This window comes from Poecilia latipinna, unplaced genomic scaffold, assembly GCF_001443285.1.
Source record: "Poecilia latipinna isolate Pla-1442-1.1 unplaced genomic scaffold, P_latipinna-1.0 Scaffold1197, whole genome shotgun sequence".
Taxonomy (NCBI): Eukaryota; Metazoa; Chordata; class Actinopteri; order Cyprinodontiformes; family Poeciliidae; genus Poecilia; species Poecilia latipinna.
Genome location: NW_015113813.1, coordinates 18583 through 32497, shown reverse-complemented (window position 1 = coordinate 32497; position 13915 = coordinate 18583).

Here is a 13915-nt window from a genome sequence, read left to right as displayed (position 1 = left end):
TTTCTGCGACACATACATTTTCTTTTCTTCAGACCAGAGCGCCTTCTTTCACATGTTTCCTATGTCTATTGCTTTGCTTGTGTTAAGCAAAGCTTCTTGAGTCTTTTTTATAGCCCTGGCTCTCTTCTTGCTTCTCTTCCATGAAGTCCAGACTTGTGAGGTGTGTGACAAACAGCTGTGCTGACAGATTCTCCACTGTGAGCTGATGTCTGCAACTACTCCAGAGTTGCTATGGCCCTATGGGCTTCTTCTCTGATTAATGCTCTCTGTCCCCTGCTTCTGAGTCTAGGTCAGGGGTCAACAAAGAGCCATTTTGACCCTCAGTCAAGCAAAACATGTCTTTTAATCTGCAAAAGCTTCATGAAAGACATTGTCTTATTTTTTTCAGTCTCTACCATAGGACATTTGTTTTGATTTTTAGATAGCAAAAAAATAAAGAAATCATATAATTTACATAAAGCAAATGAATAATTTGTCTGCTACGGAATACTCATAATTTTATAGAATATAATGTGAAAAAGTGCACATTTTGCAACCAAAAGACAAAACATGACTTCAAAAAAAAAAGCTGCAGACTACAGACCTTTGGTCTTGATGGATGACCATCTCTTGGTAAGTATACAGTTCTATCATACTGTATTTTATTTAGGGGTATTTGTGTGAGGTGGGGTTGAATAGAAATACATACACTTTTCAGATCTTCATTTAAAAAATCATGTTACATTTTCCTTTTGTTGCACAATGATGTCCTGTTTTTATGGTGGCTCATCACAAAAGATCCAAATGAAGTACATTGAAGTTTGTGGCTGTAATGAAAAACATTTGAATAGTCTTGCAAATGACTGTATGTATTAATAATCCATGGAGTAAAGAGTGTGTTGTTTAGTTCCTATTAAAAAAAAAATACTGGGTTTTAGAGCTCAGAAGTTCTTATTGGGTTTAATAGGGAATGGCATTTATGTAATAGAAACCACTTTCAACTGAACCTGGTTCTTTGAAAACAAAAATTAACACTAATACATTTGTAAAAAAAAAATGTCTTGTTATTATCATTGACATAATCATAAGTAATTAACTAAAATTTAACAGTTTGAATACCATATGAGGGTGAGAACCTTCCACAGTCTGATTACATTAAATTTATTTTTGCATGTTTTACTATTATTTTGCAGAAAACAACAGTTAACCTTATGTCTTGTACAGTCGCCACTGTGAGCAAACTATGCTGGAAAGACTTGACTTACCCTCATATTCTGGTTTCGAGTCACAGTAAACCTCCTCTGCTTCTTCTTTCCCTCAAGAGTTGTTCTCAAAGGCCCCCATGTACTCGCAGCAATTATTTTGTGATAATTTGTTTAATTATCATCTACGCTGGATATTACCAAGTGTCCTCAAGTCAAATTTGAACGTTCTAATGACTTGACTGATATTAGATTTGAATAAGCAAAGAGGTGATGGCTGAAAGGAGGTAAGATTGAAAAACCTGTGAATTTAATTTGGATTGTTTATATGCATTTTTCCAAAATTTGGATTAGCGCAGAGGTTTGTGGTGCCTCACTGCAAAGAGTCTGTTTATTTTTCACTCCTCATAAAGTCAGCCAAGACCGCAGTTTGATAAGCAGCATCTTTTTCTGTCTTCTGTGTTCTGCACACCTTGTGACGCACACAGCTGTTTTCTTTCATTCTCATGACTCATGCTCTTATTTGGTGCTCAGGACGTAAATCAGAACTGGCAAGACTACGGCTCAGGTTTACGCAGTTGACTGCAAACTTCACCTAGAACTGAGTTTGAGCAATTATAGAAAAAAACGGAGTAACATGAGCTGCAAATCAAAGGAGCATGTCCTTTATTTTACCGGTTTATTTGTTGTCACATTTTGGCTCTTTACCACAAACTCCAGCCTGCAGTTGAAAAAGAAGTTTGTGTTTATTTAAGCAATGCTGTCAAAACTTTAGAGACCCTGAAAAAAATTCATACTGCTCATCCTAGGGTGTCCCTGAGTTTTCAAAACATGACTGATTTTGTGATAATCAAGGGTTCTGCCCAATGTAAGCGGTCATTATATGTTTAAGTCTTTCAAAATTCTTTATTTTGCAAATTCATAAATCTTTTAACTCATCCATAGTTAATCTTTATTAAATTACACTAATAACAGCTGTATGGAGGAGATTGGCTGGAATTGCTTTTTGTTCTTTCTCTTGTCTAAAGAATGAAGTAGAAAATGATGCCAGAATATATTTAAATTTTTAAGTGTCTAAAGTGAGTATTTCCCATGTTTATCTCTGGTCAGATGATCAACTCCAAATTTAGAGTAAGAAACACCAAGACATGCAAAATTCATTTTTTTCTCAGCTTTAAGGAGCGATTGTATAGTATTAGCTTAGTATTTTGGTTTATCTTTGAGTATTTGAGTTTCTTTTAGATAATAAATCATAAGCAAGTAGAAGCTGAAATGGTTGAAATAAACACATTGTCGGATTACATTAATTTCTACATCCAGTCTATATTTCTCACAATCTTTAACTGAACTGTAATAACATTTGAATGACTGATACAAAATTAGTCATCATCTGTGAAATATACAGGAATTTCCTTGCTTTCCTCATTAAAGCTGTTTGATGAAATAAATGAAAATATTAATCCATATCATAGAAATCTGATTGATTTATGTATCTATATTGAGACTTGTTAATCTTGTACAACAATATAGTTCAATCCTACATCAGTGTACCTTTATGGTACTGATGATGTACTTCAAACTGAAGGCAAGAAAGTTGCAAATGAAGTTACTAAAATGCTTCAAAACATCAAACCTGAAACAGCTACAAGTTTTATTCTGATCAAATTGGCCTAGAAAATGTTCGTTTCTGCTAAACACACCATTCTTAATCTCTGCCAGTTTGAGCCAGGTTACCCCTGACTTAGCAGAGCAAAAGTAAAAGTTACATAAGACACTGTGTATTGGTAAAAATGTGTCTGCATGAGGCCAGCTCTGATGAAACCAACTGAAAAACGGCTCATATGCTCTGCTGAATCAAGCCCTCACCCCAAAGGCAAACTCATCATCTTCTTCCCTGCCGGAGCGCCAACATCTCCTCCTCTCCTCCCTCTTCCTCCATGACAGACCTTTGCTCAACCAAATTCAATTAACTCCAGCGCAATCAGAGCGTTTTAGCACGTGTCACGGCTCGAAGGTGAAGGTGAGGCTGGCTCTCAAAGTAAGCCGATGACGTCTGAGGAGCCGAGGCCGAACGGCGGCGCCATCAAAGCTTCGGATGCCGGATGGTGGATTTATGTGACAGGCTGCCTGGAGATGTTAGCATTGCTGGGCGTCATGGATCTCGCAGAAGCGATCCCAGACTATTTGCGATGTGACTCAGATGACTGCATAGATTTTCGCCCTCAGCCAGGAGAGAGCATCCTGTCCCCTGTTAAACATTTGGCCTCCCACTGTCGAAGGCTTCACACCTGGCTGATGCGTCACAGGGAGCAAAACTACCATTAACATATTTAAAAGAAAGTATTTATGATACCTCAGTCATTTACAACAAAAGAGTAAGATCAAGCTGATTCTACAGGACACCCACCTTGATCTCTGTGATGACAGCGCCTTACAACGTATTCACATCAGTGCATTTGGTTAGGTTATTATGCAATATGTGGTGGTGCACTGAAAAACATAAAATCTTGCCAGGTATTTATGTCTAGTTTCTTGTGAAAATATCTTGGTACACTTGAAATAGGACAAAACTAACTTGAGAGTAACTTCAACAAGATAAGTAAGTATGCTATAAGTCAATAATTCGTGAATTTAGGTTAAAAAAGGACTAGTTTCTTACTTATAAAAAGTTTTTATTTTTATTCTTTTTTTTACCACCTATGTACTTTTAAGTTTGTTTTGTGTTTTTTCAAGTATACTGAGGTATTTGCGCTAGAAACTGGACAAAAATACACAGTAAGATTTTGTGTTTTTGCAGGGGAAAGAACCAATGCAAATACAGATGTAAAAATGCGGCATGCACATGCACCTATCCCATTTTAGTCTGATACCCCTAAATAAATCCAGTGCCACCAGCTGGTTCAGAAGTCTAGTCCGAGCTACAATAGAAGGATCCAGATCCAAGTACTGATTTATATGTTACAATGGTCCAGTGGCAAGATTTGAAAACTTACTAATGTCCTCCATCTGTAATCTATGTAAAGCTTAATTTTCTATATCTTTAAATCTAAAATAGACATATAAAAAAGGCAGATGGTTCTTCAAAGAACTGACAGAAAAATAGCAGATAGGAAACCCCAGTGTGACTCTCCAAATAGACAGCCAGGATTTAAAGCTCTCCTGTAATTGTACAGTAGAGGGACATTTGGGACAGAGGCATCTCCAGATGGTTCAGGGATATTCCAGGCCACGCTGCTTTGAGGCCTCTGTGTTCAGAACAGCTGAAAGAAATGTGATTGACAGCGATCCTTTCACAGCCTGTCATGTCACATGTAGTCTGAGATGATGAAATTTCCCTGTCTTTTCTTTTTTTTTTTTTTACCTACTCAGCCTTTCCTTTCTTTTTTCCATCTATTTCAGAATTCAGACTGATCCTTTCTCCAAAGTAAAACACAACAACATGGATGTGCTGGGAAAGAAACCTGCTGCTGTATTCCACAACTTAATTACCTGCTTGTCTACTCGCATGCTAAGACAGTGCTTGTGTGTGTTTTCAGCAGTGATTATCTTAAAGTCTATCACCCTCCTGCAAAGAAAGTGATAAGAAACAAAACTGGTAGGAATTAAAATATTCTAGCTCTCATCCAGGATTCTGGACTCTTAGAATAAAATTATATTTCAACTTGCATGCTGCTAATTTGTCCTTTGAGTAACAAATATTTTAATTCTCATGAGAAATCTAAATGTGCAGCTTTACAGCTCTGAGTGTGAACACTCTGCCTTGCAAAGAGTGAATGAATATGACGCTTCAAACAGCAACGGTCACTCGAGAGACGCTTTCTTTACACGCCTGCGTCGCCATATCGGATGCTCTCATCTCTTTGAGGAAGAGTTTAAATGTAAACTCCTAGAAGCCACGTGAGTCACACACAACATGACCACCCACGCCTGAGTGTGGGGGCTGATGAGTAATTCTGCTTGGACGTAGACAGGAGGCGAGTCTTTGAAGACAAATCCCAGCGCAGTGAAGAAATGCTGAAGAACAAACACGATGCTGTAATGCACCTCCGATTGCCAGTAGATGATTTTCATGGAGAATTTGACAACATAGCTTTTTCTTGGAGCAGATTTCAGGTTTTATGTCTGTGAAGAAAAGCAGTCGGCTGATGAAAACTGACAGCTTGAACTTGACCGAAGGTTCCCCATCTTCAGGCAGGAAACATCCAGCAGGGAAACCAGGAAAATGGGTGATTTCACAGGATTTAGAGGTCCACCTCTAAAAACTCCTGCACATAACATGTATTTTAAAGGCTTTTGCAAAGACGCTCCACAGCAGAGGATGAACGATAGGCAGTTCTCAGCAGCTTCATCTTACACCTCCTCATCTCCATCTAAGTAACCAATCTGTATCTGTTTGTCACTTGGCTTCACCAATCATAAAGAGGCATCAGCACACTCAGACTTACATATTAAAAAAACAGCCTCATAAGAGCGGTCATAACACCACTCTTCCAGAAAAGCCATGTTTGTTGAGTGCACACCTAACAGCCCATCTTTCAAAGGGTTCTACCACCTGCAGCTCCTCCAGAGTTGCCATGGCAACTATTTTTACTTAGTTTAGACTGACCGCCATGACTTGAGGTTTGACTTTGTGCCATAATCTTTCCATTTTTGGATGATGGGTTGAACAGTATTTTGTCAGATGTTTAAAGTTTTTAATATTACAGTATTTATAGCCCAACCCTTCAACCACTGCTGCGTTCCTTAGCCTTCATGATGCTGTTTCTTTTCACTAATTTTCTCAAAAAAAAAATCTCTGACATTCAAGATGGCATTATACACTGATAACAAACTATTTAGTGTTTGGTCAACTTCCGAAGTAAATTGATTGCACTGGATTTTATATATGGCTAGGTGTTGTACTGAAGGGAGCGAACAAAAATTAACTCCTCACTTTCTAGTGAGGAAAAAGTCCATCATCAGTGCTCCAGGGCCACTGAACAGAGGCTCCATTAAACTGGAAGGGTCAAACGTTTTCCTGAGACTAGTTTGTACCGAAACAACACCATCAATATCTGCATCGCCACTTGAACCAGAGAACTCAAATCTGCTTGGTATTCTCTTGTTATTGGCAGTCGCAGGGAGCACGGGTGCTCACCAACAGCTTGCTTTGCAGCGGCTACATGATTATACATGTCTGCTTACATGCGAGTTGCCACGACGCATCAACTTAATTAATGTGAATGTGCTCGGAGCAGCCTGGAGTCATTCCTGCCCACGGTAGTGAGGCTGTTACATCACTCTAACGCAGAGTAGGAGAACAGGGACACACAGAGGCTACACATGGATGTGCTGTTCTCGTGTGTTGCGGTTAAAAACAGTCCCAGGTCTGCTTTGTTGATCTTGGAGAGCCCTTTGTGAATGAAGCAGGAATGACCGCTTGGGTGAGGCTGTGTGTAAGTGTGCTTTGGAGCTGCAGCTGCTCAAGCCACACACTCTGACGTCTGGCTGCATTCATTAGCTCCTGTGTTTCAGCAAGGATCTGGCACACGGCACTGAGCAGGCTTTCAGCCCTCATCTGTGTCTCTCCTACCCCTGCGCCCCTGGCCAGGCTGCAGGAGTAACGGTGAGATAGTGTGTGTGTGTGTGTGTGATCACCCCCACTGGGTGGCTGAGGGATGGTGGACATGGGCTCCTCCTTGAAAGTGAAGCGTAGAAAAAGCAAAGCAATCTAGCTGCCAAAGGTAGCATGGCACACTTTCATCACCCGCTTTTGAGTCCAGTCCAGAACATTTTCATGCACGCTGATGAAGGAACAAGTACATGTGTTTAACTTCTTGTGTTACTCGCTCTGACCTCTGTGAGGTGTGTTCACGTGCAGTTAGTGCAAAACCTTTAAGTGTATGACTTTTTTTGTCTCTTAGGCATTTGTGAACCTTAACATTAGTTGCGGTTGGCTGCAGATCCTCATGTGTCACAACAGTTTATGCTCTGTCCTCTGAGGACGCTCTCTGAGCTGCCTAAACAAAGTCTAGGAGATTTGTGAGGCAGGAAACCCTAAATGACATAACATTGGTTTTCTTCTCCGAGACCGAAAACTTTGGTTCATCTTCTCCTCTTCAGTTTATCATCATATATTTACAGCTCTCACACACTATGTATACATTTCACAGTCCTTGTGGCTACAGCGAATTCCAGTGTTATAATGTTTACCATTTTGCAAAATGTAGGCTTTAAACACCAGAACTAACACGTCCAGCACCATCACTCTTAACACAGGGACACCTCAGGGATGCATGCTCAGTCCCCTGCTTTTCACCTTGCTGTCAAGTGGATGAGATGCAGCAGCAGTCATGCACTAGACACAACCATAGTGATTGCTGTCTCTCACAGACAAGGCTATTAGTTGCTACTATTGTTTTTCTGTCATCTTGCACAAGTCTGTCCACTCTCCACTGACATTAAAAAGGCATTTTTGACCCTACAATTGCTGCTCAATGGATTTTATGTTTTTCAGTTCATAATCTGAAAGCCTTAGGAATGGCTGTGGGTAAAAATCTCAAATCGGCTTTTTTTTTTTTTTTTTAGATACTTATACCAGCACATCGTGCACTAACGACCAAACCTTGTTCAAAGCCACTCAATTTCCATTTTTTCACCATTCCATTGGTAATTTTGATCAGCCGCAAGCTGTATTCACAACACTTAGATGCATTGAGCTACTGTCATGTGAGTTGCTATTTTTGTTAAACAATTCAACAAAGTTGTATTATTCATCACAAAAATCTGGACATCTATGTCAATTTTCCAATGGATACTGCATGCCTTTTCAGGACTTTCAGCAAACAAAATTCTGTGTCAAGTTTGTCGTGCTCTCCCACTGTTAGCGGTACGCACAAAGACGTAATCTGCTCAGGCAGCTTGCCACCCTGCCCACTGTTCCTCCATTAAAACTGATAGCAAACTCCCACTTCTGACTGACAACAAATGTCGGGCTGTAACTGTGACTCACGCTCCAAGGATTCATCAAAGCTCGCATCATCTGCCAGGCACCAGACTGTCAGGAGGGGAAAGAGTCCTTCAAGCTCAACCAACAGTCTTCGCACTCCAACGTCTCCAAACGGTAGAGAGACGTCCAAGAAAGCTGTTTGAACTTCAAAGCTCGCAGATCCTGCAAGCTGACGTCTGTGCATTAGAGTCAGCTGGGTCATGTTTACGAACCCGACTGGAGCGCGACAGTGTCAACAATGCCTGTACGTAGCCATTCTATTGCTGAGGTTGATTGTATCAAGGTTAGTCACTGTTGAGGATGTGGTCATTTTCAAATGGTGAAATAAACAATTAGTTATATTTTTGCTGCAGGTGACAATGAGACTGGATGACATCAGCAGGTTGTGCAGAGGACGTCACACGATTTTAGTAAAACCCTCCTCAGGATTTAAAATCAGATAATTTTGGAAAGTGTTTACACAATGGAAGCCATCAGGTTGAAAAGAGAAAAAAATACTTTTTTGTTACTTATTTTTGTTACTTATTTGTGCTCTCACATCTGCCTTGTGAGAGCACAAGGCAGATGGGTTTTCTTGTATATAGAAACATTCTCTGATCTTACCCATTTCTTGACAGTTTTTGCATGTTTAGTGTAGATTCCTTGCTTACTTTGTTGTGCAAAAGTGTTTATACAGCAAATTTTTTAAAACATTTTGTCACATTAAAAATACAAACTCCAATGTATTTTAATGCAATTTTAGGAGTCAAACTATCATTGCATGATAGAAGGAAAATGAAACATTGTTTTGTTCCAGGATTACCTGTACTTAGATTCATCAGTGGCTCTAAATTTAGATGTTTCCCTTTCTCTGGTGAGGAAAATCATCGGCAAAGCATGATGCTGTCACTCACACGTTTTACAGTGATGTGCTATGTATTGCAAAGTTACCATGATATTAATGCTCTCCTTGCTCAGCCTTTTATCTTAGGTGAGTCCTATTAGGTTTGCATTTGTGCCAGACTCTATTTTCAGATGACAAAAAAGGAACAGAGCTCTGTGAGACGCTCAAAGCTAGAGACATTGTTTACAACCTAACCCTGCTCCAATTTTTTTTCCCCCACATCTTCATTCTTGACCCTGTGTGTTCATTTGTGTTCTTTGTTGTGTTATTCACAAAAAAAAAAAAAAAAAAAAAAAAAAAAACCTCTGCAGCCTTCACAGAACAGCTATATTTATACTGGGATTAAATTACACACAGTTGTGTAATTTATTTACTAATTAGGTGGCTTCTGAAAGCATTTGGTAGCGATGCAATTGATTTAAGGTATGATTAATGGGGTTGAATACAAGTGTAGCAGATTTAAAACATTTTTTAAAAAATGTGGATGAAAAGTGACAAAATGTAGAAACATTTAAGCAGAATATGTTGGTATTTTGTTTTAGATTTGGCATGGCTGTTCAGGATATTGCAGGTAGAAAGGTACTGGAGCTGTTGTGCAGTTGAGGTTCCTCTCTGGGGCCTCGGGGCCCTTCACCATCTCCTTATCGGAATATGTGCTGGCACTGCCCTCCCCTCGGATGGCTACCAGTAGGCCGGGAGCCTGGGATAGGGGGAGGTGAAATGTCAGGCACAAAATGCAGATTCATGCTGACAAGCAGTGCAGAAAGCATGTTTGCTGCGACTGAGGGAACCTTGATATTTCACAAAGTCAAATGAACATGTCAGCCAACACTGCGGGCCAACTATTGGGTTATTTAAAGTCAGGGTGCAGCAAGCGGGCTGCTTACATCATGGGATCCAGAAGCTGGCTTGTTATCCTCAGCCCCCAGCCCATCTCCGTCTGTGAGACCTGACCAGCGCTCATACTGAGAAAATCAATGAGGGTTCTGAGTGAGAGGCGACTCGCACCGTCTTAATTTAAGCCATCATTACATCACTGTGGTGCTCTCACCTGCTGGACTGGCTGTTGGACCCAGTTCCTGTGTCTTATCTGTGTTCTGCACTGAGCCCATGAACAATGTGTGAGCCACAACGTGAGCTTTAATCAGCAGCGGGACACCAAGAATAAGGAGGAACAATATTCAACCGAAAACGCTGCTAATCATAGCATGGTGTAGAAGTGGCAATGCAGCCAAGAAATCGTTGCCGAGTTAACAACTGACCTGCCAACTACAAACCTTCAGTTTTGTACTCCAGCAGCTTATGATTAGTTAATAAATATCTAACACTTTGCACTATAGCACAATCAGCTGCAATGCCTTTTGTTTTATAAAGTGTCGTTCTACAGCATGGTCCCCTGTTTCATTTGACAGGGAAGAAAATTAAAGCGATGAAGCATTGAAGTGGATGTGTTACACTGAATGATTCAACTTTTAGGATGGCGTCAGTTAAAATTATTTTTATAATGTTGCAGTCACCTGTTGGTGTACTGGCTTAAGTCTTAATGCCATCCACTCAAATGAACATCTGAGGGAAATGTTTCGTGTAATTGTCAAAGGCGAGGGATTCCGTTTCATATTTCATCTAAATGTCTTTTCACTTTATGCAAATGTGAATAATTTCAATTTGGTTTATGCAAAACACAAATGAAGTCTAATCATTTGATAATTTATGTCAAAACTGAACTTTATGCATACATCTATAAACATCCAGAACTCTGTGTGTGTTGGAAAAACTAACACTGCACATCACCACTGTGAAACATGGTGGTGGCAGCATGATGCTGTGGTTTTCTTTAGTAGTCTAGACAACCCCTTAACATTTAAGATTTTTGTTAAGAAAAAATGCAAAACTGCTTCGTGAATTATGATAAACACACTAAGAATATCTGGAAATAATGATCATAAGATACATTGCAAGCCTTTGACTTACCCTGAGAAAGTAGGTAGTTGTTTTCCTTTCAGCTTATACAACACTGTTCATTTCTACGGTGCCACATTGAGCTGTCCTCCAGCTGATGGACAGTGGCCAGATGACCCTCTCACAGGTCGGACATCACGCTGTCAACCTGGATTACTGTGCATGAATCATCGGGTAGGAAGAGCAAACCGAGCAGAGGTTTAAAATGCAGCAACTCATAAGAATATCAACACCCTTTTAACTTTTCCACAATTTGTCACCAATAAACAAAGTGTTTTATCTGGATTTCATGGGAATACGCAAGATTGTGATGTGCTTTTGTAATGAGCCCTCTTTTAACTGCAATCAAGTGCCTTCAGAAGCTCAAGTACAAATGTTCGAGGAGTGTGGATATTTTGACAGGCACAGTTAGCTGCAGCATGGTAATCAGTGGATAAGCGGCAATCACCTCCCTTCCCCACCCGACCCTCTTCATGTTGTATAGGATGATTGATGAATAGATAGTAATAACTGGAAGCCTGATACTCCAAAGAAATGCGGCTTCATGATGTAGCAGGAACACCCAGTGGAATAAAGTGACATACTGTACATGTCACCAGGCTCCTAGAAACAACCCCGCTGCTCAAAAAGGGGATCTTCGTCTTTTGAAGAAACCAAATCCTTTCCTGTACACAAACGGCAGCAGGAAGCGGGTTATTTTTAGACTGATCAGCAAAGTGGCGAGTCCGCACAGAGGAAGGCATGGCATGTGAAGCCATGCAACAATTTCTAAAAAAGAACCGGAGGACGTTAGAGACAGCCTGTTGGCCTGATAATGTCAATATTATTTCTGTCATCTGAACGCTCGCCTCGCGACACGGAAACAGGCTGGAAATGAAAAACTCCCACTCCCAGGGACAGTGCTACAGCTGTTTAAATACAACCCTTGGAGAGGGTAATTCCAGACTTCCTCCTCTGCAATCTGCGGCATCACAGACAAGTGTCTCTGCTGGGAGAGGTCAACATTTCGGGAATCGTCTTCTTTTATTTTGACGATTTAATGACACAGAGACAGTTTGTGTGAAGTACAAAAGTCTTTCCCACATTTTCTAGATATTTTATTGGGATTCTCATGTTGTGCTGTAGGTCAACACAAAATAGCACATTAACACAGAGTGAAAGGAAGAGAGTTGTTCCCTACAAATAAGATGAATGTTGTGTGAGATGCATTTATATTCAGCTCGTCTGAATCACTACTTTGAAAAATCTGATTGATTGAATTATCTGCAAGTCTTTGGACTGATTTTTAAAACAAATTATTTTAGTTTTTAATAAAAACTCAAGCAAAGTAAAATCAGGTGAAATGCATCTCTAACAAGCAATTTCAAGCAAATGCTACAGGTTTTCAGATGATGTTGGGCTGGACTTGCCTCTACATTGGGGGTTGTTGTCTTTCTTACTCTCAACCCTTGATGTATAACTCTAGCCATCATCTCTGGTTAACTTCCAAATTTCTGTGAAATAGACTATATACACTACTTTGTGTTGATCTGTCATAAAATACACAAAGATCTGTGGCTGCAATGCAAAGTGAAATGGAAGAGTTCAAGGCCTGAGAACACTTTTAAAGGTACATCCAGTTCTGGAGAAACATATTTTTAAAGAAAAAAAAAGTTTAGAGCTAAGCTTAATGCATAGAGAGTGGGTATAGTGACCCCATTGAAAAAAACCAAAACAAAACTGGTATTAAAAGAATCGTAATGACTAGAAATCCACACAAAACAGGCTGGCAGCTTCAAGGAATCCTGCTTCATGTGACAGAGAAGCTAATGTGGACCTGAAGCCTGCGCCCACCTGTCCGGCTCACCCTCATTCTGTCACACATGTAGATTTGTCAGCTGCAGCTTGACGTGCGAGAGTGTGTGAGAGGCTGGCGGGCGGGTGCGAACGCAACACCGGCGCACACAGGCCTCGTCTGGCGTCTCCCTCGGACTGGTGTTGTTGTAATCAGATTAATTCAGGAGCTAATTAGTTTCTATTGGGCTCAGTCTGACAGCCGACGGTCACACAGATCCGTATAATAACTTATCAAAAAGCTGATTAACGCTTCAATCCTCCTGCATGCGCCTCCTAAGAACCAAACGCTGCGTGCCTGTCACGATTAGTTAAGCGTGAAGGAAAGACTTAAGCATCTAGATGTGGGAGGCAAACTCAACTCATGTCAGACTGATGTGTCAGGTGGGATTCGCAGATTATAACTAATAATTCCTTAAAAGAAATGAGCAAAATTAAGCCCAATAGAGTTGCTCTTTTAAGCCCTCTTTTGGACTATTTTGTTGTTGACCTTTGGTAGGGTACAAATGGGCCCTCGGTCACCTAATGAGCTGCATGTTTGCCAAGAAACTCAGAAGGTGAGGTAAATGTGAGGTCCTGAGGTGGTTGCGTTGGTGGACCTCTGCAGCAGGCCCGTCTCATGCAGCTGTGGCAGCACAACAAATCAGAGCTACTGTGATAGGTCCTGACAGCGGCGCAGCCTTAGCCACGAGCATAAAGCGCATTTGTTATGTAACGGGCCTATTGTTGCCGCCCTGTCACTGCTGTTAAAATTCATTGGATTTATGCAAAATTAGGACCCACACAACATCGTTGTAGCAACGGAGATCGGAAGAGCTTTAAAGTGGAAGCAAAAAGTGCAGAGAAACTAATGGACTGTGTGCTCCTTCCTAAGATGATGATCTCCAGAGAGCAGTGAAGGCAGCACTGTGAACCACGACAACTTGGTCAAATGGCACCGTTTCACACATTTAAGGTTGTGTTGACAACACTCCTCGCCCGTTTACTGCACTCCTGCAAACTGCATTCGCATTTCGTTAATAGATGTCGGGGTAAAACTCCCCGGTTGCTTTTGATCCAAGCCGAGACTAG